The 5,801-nt window shown below is 30.8% G+C and overlaps 1 pseudogene across 1 annotated transcript; it reads right to left on the bottom strand.

Annotated features, from left to right (window-relative positions):
- Positions 1-4,237: 4,237 nt before the first annotated feature.
- On the bottom strand, positions 4,238-5,351 carry LOC111295774 (zinc finger protein ZAT10 pseudogene; annotated as a pseudogene). The gene has a single exon (XR_016328731.1). The product of XR_016328731.1 is annotated as a zinc finger protein ZAT10 pseudogene (transcript).
- Between the last annotated feature and the right edge of the window lie 450 nt (positions 5,352-5,801).

Below are 5,801 nucleotides of genomic sequence, written 5' to 3'. Positions count from 1 at the left end.
TTGGATGATCGGATTCTGAAGTCCACTGTGGTTTTTTGTATTGACCAAACGGGCCACGATAACCTGTCAAACCCACCCAAGTTAAAATTTTTCCTTGACTAAAAAGATTAAGGCCCATAATGTATTGACATGCGAATCCCACATATTAATGATTTAATTCTTGTTTGATTATTATTAAGCTACTATAAAAAAAAAAGAGTTAAAAGAAAAGATAAAATCAATGAAAACTAGAAATATTTATACTCTTTTTTATTTTTATAATTAAGAAAAAATATTTAATTACAAAAATAAATAGCTTTAACTTCTAGCAATTAAAAACTAAAAATAAAATTTTGTGAATAACAAAAATGCACAAATAAAATTATATTTAATTTGTATCATATTTTATCAATTTGTCCCCTTTAAACCAAATTGGTTTGAGATCGACCAAACCAAAGCAGCCTGGATTGCATCAAATAAACTTTTACTTGTCCTTAGCCTCAAACAAAGATCCGAACCTTTTTTTTTTTTGTTATATCAAGAGGTAAAGTCTTAATACAAGTAAGAGAAATGAGAGAAGCTTGGTTCAAAATCAGATTCTTAATGTCTTCTCAAATGCCTTAACTATTAAGCTAAAAGCTCGGGGACAATCCAAACCTATCTTCAATACTAACAAATACTGTGAAGGACGCCACCCACCTTATGTAATTAGGCTAGGGGTTCAACAGTCATGACCAATTATTTCAAAAAAAAAGTCATGACTTATTTTTATGCTTTTAAAGTTAAGTTTGACTAATTTTAAAAGGCCGCTAATCTTTTAATAATTCATTTTTATGCAATAAGCATATATTAGAAGGCAATAGAAATGGTCCAAAAGGCTTGAGATGATATGCATACTGTTATAAGAAAAAGAAGGCCGAGTTAACTTTGTTTCCAAAAATTTGGCTAACTTCCAAAGGAATGGGAAGGGTAGTTAGAGCTTAGAAGCGAATATAAGATTCATATAATAATAAAACCATGGTTTATATTTTATTATTTTATATATTTTTAGTACTCTCTTATTTAAGATGATCATCCCACTATTATCAATTGACAATAGGTGTCAAAGTCTTATTATATTTATTTACTTATATGCTCTCAATTTAATTAATGTGAGATTTTTTTCGTCGATAAAATTAATAAATCTATTAATAATATATATATATATGGATAGCTCAAAAAAAAATTCTAAATGTACCATTGTTTGCTCTGATAATATTTTAAATTTCAAAATTAATATTCATGTATATAACAATTGGCACGAAGTGGAGACACTTGTTATATTTGTATATAAAATACTTTCAATTTAATTAAAGTAAATTTTTTTTTTAATCTTCACTTTAATACTTTTTTTATCGTTTTATTTTGAACATATACATATATATATAATTTTTTAAAAAATAAATATACAATCATATATATTAAATCAAATACTATGATGCATTTTTAATTTTTTTATTAATAAAAATTAAGTAATAATTTGATAAGCTTGAGAACGTGAAAAAGTTTTCATAGAATCATGGTTATACTAGCATGTCAAGTAAGACCACGAGTTTTTGCATGCAATAAATAAAAATATGTTCATATCATCTTTATTGATATAAATTTTTATAAGTAATTGTTTATTACATTTAAAACATGTGATAGCTGTCATGCCACCCTAGATCATCTTTTCTTAATTATTATTAGTATTATCGTCAATCGTAAGAAAAGCCTTTTTGCCAATTTACAATAGCATCGCTATCCGATAAAGAAAAGGATAGCTATAGGAATCTTTATGGTGAAATTAAGATGACAGCATGAAGCAAAAGGAGTGAATGGAGAGAAAAATCCACTGAATGTACATTAATTACAAATTTTAACATATTTAACAGTTGCAACAGGACCGGAAAGGTATTGATTTTGAGTTTTGATATATATTTTAATTCGAGAAAAATAATATTAATTTTGATGATTTATGTATTTATATTATATAAAATATTAAAATTTGTATATTTATATCATATTTTATATAAAAATTATGTGTTATAATTCGTATTAATATAAAAATATAAAATATTTTTTTTATTTTGTTAGATTCATATATAGTTAATTGTTAAAATTTTAAATCGTATTATTTTCGTATCTTGTTTTTTATTATATTTATATTATATCATTGTGTCATATTTTAAATTATCATATTTAAACAGTACAACGAGGATAATCAAAACAAATTTTTGTACTTGTAAAAGTTAATCCAATTAGTAAAAAGATAATTTTTTTGTCAATTAAATTTCAACGTTAAACTAAAATAAATTTATTTGAATTTATTTGGAAAACAATTACTAGATGAAGCCTAAAAATCTTTTAAGGCTAAAAAAAAAATGGTGATCGTATTTGAAAAATAGTTATGTACTATTTAAAAGAGTTTGGCATTAAAATTTTGGAAATTAAGTTAAAAAGAAAATGATTGTGAAGTTGCATTATAATAAAAACAATGTTTTTCAGGATTTTCGCGTTGTCTTCCGTTCATTTTCAGGATTTTCAAGGACTCTTCTTCTTTCATTAATATCGCCAAATTACATACCAATAGATATAGCCAAAGCCCTTAATATAATGAAAAAATAATTCATATTGGCACATGATTTTGTTTGATACACACATCGTTGACAGAAGTTTTACACATAATAAACTCTGGGTTCATACTTATTTTCCTCTCACACGCAAAAAATACTTTTGCTTTTTTTTTTTTTCTTTTGCTTCTTGTAAATCTGTTATTTTGTGTATTTTTGTATAAAATATTAATAATTTATGTATTTATATTATATTTTATATAAAAATTATGTGTTATAATTCATGTCAATATAAAAATATAAAATAATTTTTTTATTTTATTAAATTTATTTATAATTTTTGTTAAAATTTTAAATTATATTATTTTTATATTTTTTATTCATGTCGTGACGCTTTGTCGTCGTTGAGATTGTTAGATCTAGCTTTTCGTCATGTTCAAATACAGGGAAGCTACATTGTCTTTGCACATGCCAATCCGGAAAACCTAGTATAATATTCTTCCTTTCTCACACTGTCTAACAAAGGCCTGCATCCCAGTTGATCATAATTTTCTCGTTCTTATCTGTAAAAACTTCAAAAAAGTCATAATTTTCTTGCCAGATGACTCAAGGAAGGAACATATATTCTAATATCCTTGTTTTACTAGATAAGTTGAGACATATTAATTATTCCATGGAAATTAAGAAAATATAATCTAACCGCCTGCATCAAAAGTGGCTATGATAACACGCCACTCTTGGCATCCGATTGAACTATGTAGAAGAGAGGTAGAACACTTCTTCAAGTTAAGAGCACGTACAGTAGAAGGATTGCAGGGCGTTCACACAATTGGAAAGCTTTTGTTAATTGTTTGTTATTTACGTAGAGAAGTAGGACAGACAAACCCCAAGTAACGTACCTTGAATGTTTCAGTGGGTCGCATTTGGTGGGAAAGAAAGTAAGAGGAAATTTAGGAATAAGAAAATTACTAGATGCCTAGATAGATTGAAAGACAATGATCATTTCGAGGAAACAGGTGATCAGATAAATTTTTTACCATCACACGGTTTGAGATACCAATTAACTGCCCTCCGACTCGATTCTTGATTTCAGCTTATCTCTAATCTCCAAACTAATTAATTATAAACCATATTAAGCAATAGCAGAATTGACTTTTAACAGTCGTGGGGATTTGGAATTAATTTAATACAGTGTGTTGGTAGTGTATATATCTATGTCACAAGTGTCTCAAAAGCCACGCAAAAAGTGTTGCAGAAATATGGGTATTATCATCATCATCATCATGATTATGATCCAGTGATCATGCCTGCCAACATGTGCATTAAAAGCATTAAACCACATGGGATTGATGATAGTTAGCGGTTTGAAGTACGTACTTTGAACCATCTACCCTAACATGGTCTGGTTTTCTTCTTTGTTAACACCATCGCCATGACTGCCTACCTCTTGCCTGCTGTCCCTTCGCTGTAACGCGGTAAAACCTTTCCCTAGTTAGCTCACTCCTTTTATAAAAAAATTGATAACAATAGTAATATATCATTTTTATTAGGGAAAAAAGAGCTTGACTTTTTTCTTGGGAAAAGTTGAAATTCAGCAGCAGTAAGATTCATTGTACAGAATCTTTAATAAATGAATGGATGAATTGCCAAATTGGGAGAGCTCACAAACAATGAGCAAATTCACTGTACAGAAGAATTCATCAAATACAAATCCCATAATCAATTAAACATAAAATGAAAAATAAAATCATTAATCTTTGTAAATTCAATTAATTCTATAAATCCAAAATTAATCTTGTGCTAAAGAAGAATCCTGCTTCTCATCCTTAGAAATCAAGCTGAAACGAGGTTTCTTGGTCGGCAATGGACTTTCAACCTCTTGTTCTGCATAGATTTGACTAAATCTTCCATCTTTGTTTTCCCCACAGAACTCTGGCAAAGCAGGCAAGTTCAGGTCAAAGTCAAAGCCAACGCGGTGGCTTTGGCTCAAGGCGCCGCCGTCTGACAACGTCACCCCACTAACGCTAATGCTGACGTTACCACTCTTGTTACTGTTGTTATTGTTGTTGTTGCCACCTTCGTAGTGGCAGCGTTTGTGGCCTCCCAAGGCTTGGCCTGTAGGGAAAGTCTTGTGGCAGATGTTACACTCATGGGCCCTACCGTTAACGCTGGTGGCGCTGGTGGTGATGCTAGTGGTAGATGGATTATCAGCGTTGGTGTTAGCAGCGTCGGTGGAGGGTTTCCGATGGCTGGCTTTATGCCCACCCAGAGCTTGGTAAGAAGGGAAAGCCTTGTTACAAACACTGCACTTGTATGACAATTTTAAAGCTGGCGGAGCAGCTGCTGGTACCGATGACGACGAAGACTGACGATGATCATCTGCACCGTTGACGTTGGCAGCGGCGGAGTTTGTGCTGTCGTTGGCGGATCCACGAGCTAGCATGATGAGACAGAGAGCAAGGTACTCTTCTTCAGTCGGTGGAGAATCGGTACGTGGTCGCTTTGTACGTTTGCCTTTCTTCCATGTCTCGAGATAATTGTTGTCGATGTCCTCATATTTGTTGCTGAAAGGTGTAGCCGTGGTAGGAGAATTCAGAGCTTCAAGAGCCATATTCTTCAAAATCTTCAAATTCAATCAAGTTCTAGAAAAAGATTGATAGAAAGACAGAAAAGAAAGCAAAGAAAAGGATGCCCCTTTTACGGTTTTTTTTTTTTTTTTGGGGTTTCAGAGAGAGTGTGAAAAATGGTTGGAGGAAAGGGGTTTATATATAGAGACAGAGAAAAGAGTGGAGAAGGGCGTGGGACAAGCATGGGCCGGTGAATTGGTAGGAAGCAGTGATGTATGTCAACTAAGAGGAAAGGGTGGTGTGGATGTGGAGACTGAACTTCTTTTGAGATTAAAGGACTGCTACCAAGTCAAAATAATGCTACGTGATATGGTCCTAGACAAGGTTTCGATTCTCATATCTTACATCGGTTATATCGGTTCAATATTAAAATTAATTTTAAGATATAAATATTCACATTATTTTTATTTTATGAAATATTTTTATAATTATGAGAATAATTAACTCTCATCGAAATAAAAAAAATATCATGATTTAAAAAAAAAACCATAAATTATATCGATTATATATTAAAATTAATCTTAAAATAAATTTATAAGATCAATCGAGATAAAAAAAAAATACCTCTGATGTAGACCGTGACACTACACCTGCTTACACTTAT

The sequence above is a fragment of the Durio zibethinus genome, chromosome 16 (genome assembly GCF_047325235.1).
Source record: "Durio zibethinus cultivar Kanyao isolate XHJ-2024 chromosome 16, ASM4732523v1, whole genome shotgun sequence".
NCBI lineage: Eukaryota > Viridiplantae > Streptophyta > Magnoliopsida > Malvales > Malvaceae > Durio > Durio zibethinus.
The sequence above is the reverse complement of the archived record's forward strand: the minus strand, read 5'-3'. Positions and strand labels throughout refer to the sequence as shown.